The sequence below is a fragment of the Oratosquilla oratoria genome, chromosome 8, assembly GCF_046742065.1.
Source record: "Oratosquilla oratoria isolate Oo_2021 chromosome 8, ASM4674206v1, whole genome shotgun sequence".
Lineage (NCBI taxonomy): Eukaryota > Metazoa > Arthropoda > Malacostraca > Stomatopoda > Squillidae > Oratosquilla > Oratosquilla oratoria.
Genome location: NC_134784.1, coordinates 57,660,458 through 57,671,388, shown reverse-complemented (window position 1 = coordinate 57,671,388; position 10,931 = coordinate 57,660,458).

Sequence of the window (10,931 nt, the reverse complement as noted above, 5' to 3'; positions counted from 1 at the left end):
GAGGACCGGTCATGTACCAGGAAAATAAGCACTTCGTGGCCGGAATCATGTCCCGGGGCGGCTAACAGAATTCCCCAGACTCTACGCCTCAGTCCACCACGCCTCTAACCTCGCCTGGATCAAGATCGTAGCCTTCCAAAGGAAGTGTACCCGAAGGTGTCTCGCGTCCAAGTTCGTATTCGATTTCTAATAGAACTACTCTCCTTACCGTGTTTATGCAACATTGACCAAAATCAACTTTAAAGTTAAACCTGATCTAATGTAGTCCTGCTTTTTACCTTTTATCCTTCCATTTATGACCATTGTAAATTGTCAAATGGATTTCGCAAGCCAACTCCTTGTGAGATAAGTTTTTAATCTCGAGTTGAGGTAACCACGTGTAAGCCATATCTATTTCACATCTTTTAACTTTATAGTTTAAGTTCTAATTGCCGTCAGACGATTTTATTCAGCTGAAAAGAAAGGCCTTCCGCAGCAAAATGTGAAACACATCTCGAGCCAATTCTGACGAACCTGTTCGAAGGGTTGTCGCAAGGTCAGACCGTTTGAATTCTTCTGCGCAGCTTCTGACGTCATTAGGCTGGGTCCATTTTCTCTTTGTGAAACACTGAAGAAAACTGTGAAACGCCAAGGAAGACAGGAACTATAATATTTTATATATTATATATATATATATATATTATATATCATATATATTATATATTCATATATATAGGCAGGAACTATAATATTTTATATATATTTATATAAATATTTTATATAATATTTGTCAGAATATAACTAATTGCGTGGAGCGGTGCGAGCGAAGGGAACGTCTTTCTCAAACGACGCACCAGCTTCAACTGACAGCTATAGGACCCGCCAACCCCACTTTGAAAAGCCAGGTGACGTTCACGGGCCCGCTGCGCCAACTCCCTCGAAATTCGGTCGGAAGTGGTTAGACCTTATATTCTTAGATCTTGGGTTGTCGTGCCATCTCGTATCACAAATAAGGGTCCTGAATAAAATCGCATGGCGGCACCCAGAGACAACATTAACACGATTGGTACCAGCCACGATTTACCCACTTCCACGAGTTGAAGTTCTCTCCATAATTTGTGGAACCAGCGACGGGTACCTGGTTGTCTTGGTCCTGGGAAAAAAAAAAAAAAAATCACTTCCAACTGGATTTGCAGCTTCGACGGGTCGGCACTTGGTCTCCGGACAGAAGATAATTTCGGCATTACTGAATCGCATAATATCCACTAACCACTGCTTGTTCTCATTGAACGCGCTGCTGACCCCAGGTCGGGTATCAATGGATCTGGCACGATGTGGTTGCCGTAGAGTTTGGTGATAGCACTCGGAAAACGAAAAGCGTCCCTTTAAACTCAAAATCCTTTGCGAGAAGAGAATTCTTTCCCAACAGATCCCCTCCCAAACTTTAGAACCATTGCATTGACTTCGTAAACTATACTAGCTTAACCTAACCTAACTTTTTCTGACACAGTCGTGAACCATCATGGCACGTGGAATGTACGGACAACAACATGAAAATATTGAAAAAATACGCTATATACGAAGTCGAGGAAGAAACTTGATGGAAAGAATTCAATATTTACGCGTCCGCTTTTCGAAGCCAAGTCCTAGTACATACCGACGAAATATTGAAACTTCCTGTATGTTGCTTGGTCGCCTAACACACAAATAGCATCACCTAAATTCGTTTCATTTCACTCTTCTCCTTATTGGCAAGCTTCACGCTTCATGACACGCTTTCCTTTAACATATTTCACGTCAACTTCGGAACAGCGTAAAATGTTGTTGTTTCAATCTGACTAATAACTGTAAGATTTCTGATATTCGGTGTAACCAAATAATGTTGACACCCCTGTACGCTCCTGTTTGGAAATATTACATCAGTTACCCTTTCGTTGCGTTCATGGTGTCTGCCGCCATTAAACGGGTTAAAGTTATGCTAATACCAACTGGCTAGTAATAATGCAAGATTGTTTGAAATGCCATAATGCGTACAGCTCTTTTTATGTACAGGTACTACCACGACTACGGAGGAAACACGACAAATTCGACATCTGTTCGATCATCTAAGTCTGCCGGCATTGCGCAGTCCACCTTGTTCACCTTCAAATACTTTGGTACAACTTCCGTCCCTGATCCAAAGGATGTTGGGGAAAGTATTCTATGCACATAAGAATAAGGCATTGAACATGATGTGTGTGTTGAGAAGAAGACGAAGATTAACATACACATGCTAACAAAGAGAAGAGGATTAATGAAAAGTATTTGGGTATGCATCTCCCTATTCCTTCTAAGGACGACGTTCTTGCCTTTCTTGGAGCAATGAAGCGAATTATGATTATATATATATATATATATATATATATATATATATATATATATATATATATATATATATATATATATATATGTATGTATGTATATTATACATACATATACCAAGGCTTTTTTCCCCTTTCAAGGGAGGTAGCCAAAGAGGAAAAGGCATAAAATCATTCCCACCCATTTCATCCCTGAATACACTCCACACCCCTCCATCCTCCCTCATATCTTAGCACCTCCTGGATGACGGGTCATCCCTGCACCTTGTCCACTGCCCTGGATCAGAAACAGTGTCACAAGACACAGCACATCCACAGCAAGGCCGCTTCATTAAATCGGCGAACCCCCCCTCTCCGTCCCACCATGCATAAAGGGAGAAGACGGGGAGAAATCCCTTCGGGCTGCGTCAAATTTTGCTCACACATACTGTACTACCTCACCCCCCGTCCATTCCACCTCATACATCACAATATCATCCATATACAACCAATCTCCATTCACCCCTGTCTTATGTACTCCCCCGTCCTTCCTCAACAGACATTCCCCTCTTCCCCAAAGCCCCCTTCACCCCATCCATCCACCTCATCCTAGGACGTTCCCTCATGTTCACTCCCTCCACATCTGCCTTCCATACCTCTTTTACTAGTCTTCACTCATTCTTTCCATGTGTCCAAACCATCCCAATACTCTTTCATCAACCCTATCTCCCAACTCCCTTCCCAACCCCGTTCTTCTCCTCACCTCCTCATTTCTATCTAGCCTAGTAACCCCCATCATACTTCTCAGACACCTCATCTCAAACACATTCAAACTCCTTCTCTCTTCCTCTCTTATGTTCCATGTTTCTGCTCCATATAGTGCTGTTGGCACAATCACTCCTTCATACAGTCTCCTCTTAGCATCCATTCCCAAATGTCTATTCCTCATTACACTTTTCAATCCACCAAGGCATTTACTCGCTTCTCTCAATCTACATTCTACCTCCACCTTCACTCCACCTTTTCCTGCCACATTTGCACCCAAGTATCTAAAACTATCCACTTACTCCAGTCGCTCTCCCTTAATGCTCACTTCCAGTCTACTGCCACTTTCACCCCTTGTACATCTCATCACCTTACTTTTACCCACATTTATCTTTAATTTTCTTCTATCACATACTCTCCCAAACTCTGTCACCAACTTCCTCAGTCCCTCCTCCGATCCTGCCACAAGCGCAATGTCGTCAGCAAACAACAACTGGCTCACCTCCCACTTTTCTCCATTTTCTTTAACCATCTCCAATCCCTGACCCACTACCCTTGCATTCACCTCTCCCATTACCCCATCCATGTATAAGTTGAACAGCCAGGGTGACATAACGCATTCTTGACGAAGTCCCACCTTTACCTCGAACCACTCACTTTCTTCATTTCTAATCCTGACACAAGCTCTACTACTCTCATAAAAACTCTTGACAGCTCCCAAAAGCTTTCCTCCTATCCCATATATCTGCATAACCTCCCACAGTGCCTTTCTGTCTACCCTATCATAAGCCTTTTCCAGATCCATAAAAGCCCCAAAAAATATCCTTCCCTTTTCCTATAGCTTTCTCACATATTTGTCTTACCACAAAGATCTGATCTACACAACCTCTACCCGTCCTAAATCCACACTGTTCCTCACCAATTACTCCCTCTGTTCCTCTCCTAATTCTCTCAATCAAGATCCTCCCATAAGCCTTCCCAACTACACTTAACAAGCTAATCCCTCTGAAATTACTACATTCACACTTGTCCCCTTTTCCCTTGTAAAGTGGAACTATACAGGCACTCCTCCAGTCCTTCGGCACTCTACCCTCTCTCCAACATACATTAAATAACCTCACCAGCCAGTCCACTATCACTGTACCTCCTTTTTTAGACATTCTGCATGGCATCCATCCAGAACAGGTGCCTTACCTGCTCTCATCATCTTAACAACTGCCTTCACTTCATCCTTCCTTATTTCTCCTCCATTTTCCTGACTCATCATTCTCATTTTCTTAGCATTTCCCACTGCAACTATCTTTCCCTCCCTATCCTCCTTCACATTTAGCATACATACATACATATACCAAGGCTTTTTCCCCCTCCCAAGGGAGGTAGCCAAAAAGGGAAAGGCATAAAAACACTCCCACCCATTTCATCCCTAAATACACTCCACACCCCTCCCACCCTTCCTCTCGTCTGAGCACCTCCTGGATGACGGGTCATCCCTGCACCCTGCCCACACGCCCTGGGTCAGAAGCAGTGTCGCAAGACACAGTACATCCACAGCAAGGCCGCTTCATTTAATCGGCGACCCCCCCTCTCCGTCCCCCTTTGCATATAAGGCGAGGACGGGGAGAAATCCCTTCGGGCTGCGTCAAAATTTACTCACACATACTACCCCACCCCCCACCCCCCCGCCCATTCCTCCTCATGCAGTCACAACATCATCCATATACAACCATTCTCCACTCACCTCTGTCTTCCGTCCTCTCCCTTCCTTCCTCAACAGACATTCCCCTCTTCCCCAAAGCCCCCTTCACCCCATCCATCCACCTCATCCTAGGACGTCCCCTCATGTTCACTCCCTCCACATCTGCCTTCCATACCTCTTTTACTAGTCTTTCTTCACTCATTCTTTCCATGTGTCCAAACCATCCTAATATTCTTTCATCAACCCTATCTCCCAGCTCCTTTTTCACCCCTGTTCTCCTCCTCACCTCCTCATTTCTCACTCTATCTAGCCTAGTAACCCCCACCATACTTCTCAGACACCTCATCTCAAACACATTCAAACTCCTTCTCTCTTCTTCTCTTATGTTCCACGTTTCTGCCCCATACAGTGCTGTTGGCACAATCACTCCTTCATACAGTCTCCTCTTCGCATCCATTCCCAAATGTCTATTTCTCATTACACTCTTTAAACCACCAAGGCATTTACTCGCTTCTCTCAATCTACATTCTACCTCCACCTTCACTCCACCTTTTCCTGCTACACTTGCACCCAAGTATCTAAAACTATCCACTTCCTCCAGTTGCTCTCCCTTAATGTTCACTTCCAGTCTACTGCCACTTTCACCCCTTGTACATCTCATCACCTTACTTTTACCCACATTTATCTTTAGCTTTCTTCTATCACATACTCTCCCAAACTCTGCCACCAGCTTCCTCAATCCCTCCTCTGACCCTGCCACAAGCGCAGTGTCGTCCGCAAACAACAGCTGGCTCACCTCCCACTTTTCTCCATTTTCTTTAACCATCTCCAATCCCTGACTCACTACCCTAGCATTCACCTCTCGCACCACCCCATCCATGTATAAGTTGAACAGCCAGGGCGACATAACGCATCCTTGACGAAGTCCCACCTTTACTTCAAACCACTCACTCTCTCCATTTCTAATCCTAACACATGCTCTACTACTCACATAAAAACTCTTGACAGCTCCCAAAAGCTTTCCTCCTATCCCGTATATCTCCATAACCTCCCACAGTCCCTTTCTGTCTACCCTATCATAAGCCTTTTCCAGATCCATAAAAGCCCAAAAAACATCCTTCCCCTTTCCTATAGCTTTCTCACATATCTGTCTTACCACAAAGATCTGATCTACACAACCTCTACCCGTCCTAAAACCACACTGTTCCTCACCAATTACTCCTTCTGTTCCTCTCCTAATCCTCTCAATTAAGATTCTCCCATAAGCCTTCCCTACTACACTCAAAAGGCTAATCCCTCTGAAATTACTACATTCACACTTGTCCCCTTTTCCCTTGTAAAGAGGAACTATACAGGCACTACTCCAGTCCTCCGGTACTCTACCCTCTCTCCAGCAAACATTAAATAATCTCACCAGCCAGTCCACCATCACTGAACCTCCCTTTTTCAGACATTCTGCATGACATCCATCCAGACCAGGTGCCTTACCTGCTTTCATCATCTTTACAACTGCCTTCACCTCATCCTTCCTTATTTCTCCTCCATTCTCCTCACTCATCACTCTCATTTTCTTCGCATTTCCCACTGCAGCTATCTTTCCTTCCCTATCCTCCTTCACATTCAGCAACTCCCTAAAATATTCTGCCCATCTTCCCCTCACTGCCATCTCTTCCATTATCAACTCTCCATCTGTACCTTTTACCTTTCTTCCCTACTTGATTCGCCTCCTCTTCCTCTCTTAATTTCTTTCCAAAACATCTTTTTATTACTTTTTAGCAACTCCCTAAAATATTCTGCCCATCTTCCCCTTACTGCCTTCTCTTCCATTATCATCTCTCCACCTGCACCTTTTACCTTTTCTTCTCTACTTGATTCGCCTCCTCTTCCTCTCTTAATTTCTTTCCAAAACATCTTTTTATTGCTTTCAAAATTTTCTGTTATACTCTTACCCCACTTCAGATCTGCTCTCCTCTTTGCGTCCTTTACCTTTTGCTTTACTTCTCTTTTCTTTTCTTTGTACCTCGCATATGACTCCCCCGTCCTATTTTGTAACCAATCTGTGAAAGCTCGCTTCTTCTCTTCTACAACCTTCTTTGTTTCCTCATCCCACCATTCACTAGCCTTCCTTCTATTTCCTCCTGTCCTTCTTGTTCCACACACCATCTTTGCACACTTTGTGACTCCCTCCTTGAACCATCCCCATTCCTCCTCTACACCTAGCTCTACTCTATCCTTCACACCCTCCCACTCCTCCTTCAGCTTCTTCTTGTACTCCTTCTGCTTTTCCTTTTCATTTAAAGAGTTCACTCTAAGCACCTCCCTACCTTTTGTCCCTTTTCTCCTTCTCCATCTATCCTCCACTCTCAACTTACCTTCCACCAAAAAATGATCTGATATTCCCCCACTCTCTCCCCTTAGCACATGTACATCCTTAACTCTTCCTATCATAATCCTATTTACCACTACATAATCCATCAACGCTCTATCTGCCACCCTTCCCTCCACCACCCTCTCCCATGTGTACTTATGCTTGACTTTCTTCCGAAACACTGTATTTGCTATCATCAACTCTCTTTCTAGACACATTTCCACCATCAACTCTCCACTACGATTCTTTACCTGGAACTCCACATTTCCCAACCACTCCATCAATTGGACCATTTCCTACCCTAGCATTAAGGTCTCCCAGTACTATTACGTTGACATATATATATATATGTATATACATATATATACATATATATATATATATATATATATATATATGTATATATAAATATATACATATATATATACATATACATATATATACACATATATATATGTATATACACATATATATACAAATATATATATACATATATACATATATACATATATATATATATGAAAAGGAGCACAAGATCTACAGATTACAGCACCAGCAAGGACAAAATATTTATTTTAGTTCCTAACTCTTGATACTCACCATTAGTTAGTAATTTTTTTAAAGAACACCAGAATTAATTTAGTAACATCAGCGGGTAAGAGAATTGGCGAGTTTACCAGAAATACAGAAAATTTGCAAGAAAATAAAAGTGTTGTTTACAGAATTCCTTGTACAGGTTGTGAGAAAGTCTATATCGGTGAGACAGGACGCGGCATGGACAGAAGATTAGAAGAACACAAGAGGGATGTGAAACATCACAGAACATCAACTGCCCTAGTAGTTCATATCGATGAAGAAAATCATTTGCCAAACTGGAAGCCCACGTTCTACATAGGAAAATGGGAAAAAAAAGGAAAGCTTTGGAGGCGGCACACATTGCCACCGAAAAAAACACAAATTCTCGTAAGGGGTTTATGTCCTGGGTTCAAACTTCCGCACAACTGGCGGTCGGCGAGTGTGGGGGGATAACATGACTGGGATGAGGTCACGCAGGGTCGTCAGATCACCATTTAAGCTGTTGGCGGACTTTGATTCTCATTCTGTATTCAGTCCACTAAGGAAGGCCCAAGAGGTCGAAACCTCTGGTTCTGAATAAAGCTCCATACTCTAGCCTTAATGTTTCATTTTGCCACCTCACCTCCACATATATATACATATATATATATATATATATATATACATACATATACATATATATATATACATATATATATATATATACATACAGTATATATATATATATATATATATATATATATATATATATATATATATGCAAAGTAGACCACTTGGAAAAAGAAACTAACGAAGCAGAGCGCTTTCGTATATTACATCTTCAGTGCAACAGGTACATAGTGATAGGAATACATAGACAAAATATACAAGATACAAAGGAACAAGGGCAGTTTGAATAAGCGTAGCGACCAATTACCCCCTGGAGAGCGGAAGGTCATTGTCAATTATCTTACGATGGTCGGGCGACATCAGGTCACAGTCGCCAAGGAGAGCGGAAGGTCATTGTCAATTATCTTACGATGGTCGGGCGACATCAGGTCACAGTCGCCAAGGGTCACTGTTTCTATTACTTATATAGGGCGACATTAAGTCAATTCGTTGGATTACATTTTACCTGATATTAGTAAGATAATATCAGGTAAAATGTAATCCAACGAATTGACTTAATGTCGCCCTATATAAGTAGAAGAAACAGTGACCCTTGGTGACTGTGACCTGATGTCGCCCGACCATCGTAAGATAATTGACAATGACCTTGCCTTCGAGTTTGATCCGGTCCGTGTGGACACAGAACTCACGTCCCGACCGTAAATGTTTGATGGCATAAATTACATCGCTCACCTGTTTGATTACTCTATAGGGGCCTTGGTACAATGGCTGAATTTTCTTTGACACCCCCTGCCTAGGTTTGGTGGTTACGTATACTCTGTCACCAAGGGCGAGCTGCTTTACTCTAGCCCTGGGCCGTTTCGTGTGCCTCTCAATAGTGGCAGCCTCTATGAATTTTTGGCACATGTCGAAACATGCGTTTGCTAACGCCATTGTTTCGGCTGCTAGGTTATCTTTGTTGTACCAAGGGGCACTTGGCCTGGTGAACTCAGTTATAGATAGGACGGGGTCTCTGTGAAAAAGGAGGAAATGAGGGGAATCTCTGAGGACTCTATGGTACGCGGAATTGTACGCCAACACGGCCAGAGGAAGCATCTGGTCCCAGCCGGTTTGATTATCCTGAACTAGGGACCGTAAGATCTTTATAATTGTACCATTTACCCTTTCAACTATGCCATTACTCGAGGGGTGATATGGCGTTATCTTATGATGGCCAATGTTCGCCATTTTCATCACCTCTTTGAACGTTTCGTTCATAAATTCACCACTGCCATCTGAGATCACCTGCCTTGGAGCGCCATGTATGTCCAGGACGTGGTTTAAAAAAGCTCGGGCTACTGTCCTCGCTTCCTTTGAATTAATAGGTACAGCGACCAGGAAGCGGGTTAATACATCGACTATGATCAGGATGTACTTCGCACCATTTAGCGTGGTGGTTAGTGGACCAACGATATCAACGTGCACCCTCTCAGAAGGAGCTTTTACGTCAGGAAACTGTCTAAGTGGAGCTGGGAGGTCATAGGAAGGTTTACAAGTAATGCAGATTTTGCATTTTTTTTTTTTTTTTTTTTTTTTTTTTTTTTTATAAAATCCTTCACATCCTCCGACATCTTAGGCCAAAAGGCAAACTTCTGTAGACGTTCCAGAGTAACTTGGATTCCGCCATGGTCCGCCATCGGAAGGCAATGGGCGATAAGTAACGCTGCCGCCTTTGCTCCATCAGGACATACCAGGCGAAGCTCTTCCAACTGGTAAGCATTCCTACGCGCATGATATAGGAGTCCGTCGGGGAGGAGTCGGAACTCCCCGATTGGCACTCTTAGGCGCGGGATCTTTGGCACTTCTGACGTCACTCCTTTGAGGTACTGTTTCACTCGACCCCAATATGGGTGTGCATCCTGAACTTTTCGGATCTCAACCTGGTTCCAAGCGATGGTATCCTCATCAGTATTTGTACATGAGTTCCCCCGGCCACCCGTGGTTACGGCTGAAACTATGAAGTCATCTATAGGGTGGTCAGCCCCCCGTATTTGTGAGAGAGCGTCAGCGACAATGTTCAGCCGCCCGGGTATGTAATCGACCTCGATGTCGAAGTCGGCGATGGCCATTTGCCACCGGTGGATCCGAGTGTTCGTGCCCTTAACAGTGAAGAGCCCGACCAATGGCCTGTGATCACTCACCAACCGGACAGGATAGCCCATGATTAGTGGGCGGTTGACCGTGAGACCGTACACTGCCGCCAACGCTTCCCTCTCAACGGTGCTATACCGTCTCTCATGCGTGTTCAGCGTGCGACTGAAGTACGAGAGTGGGCGTCTCGCACCTCCTTCGCCCTCCTGCTGAAGCACGCCCCCGATAGCCGAGGCACTAGCGTCGGTGGTGAGTAAGAACGGTTTTGCAAAGTCGGGGTATGGAAGGACCACCGTTGATGACAAATGATGTTTGAGGGACTCAAACGCATGCAACTGAGGAGGTGCCCACGTACCAAGCACACAATTGTTGTGCTTCCCTGCGACGTCACCCTTTGTCATATCTACCAAGGGCAACGAAATGGCCGCGAAATTTGGAATAAATTTTCGGTAATATCTCGCCAATCCCA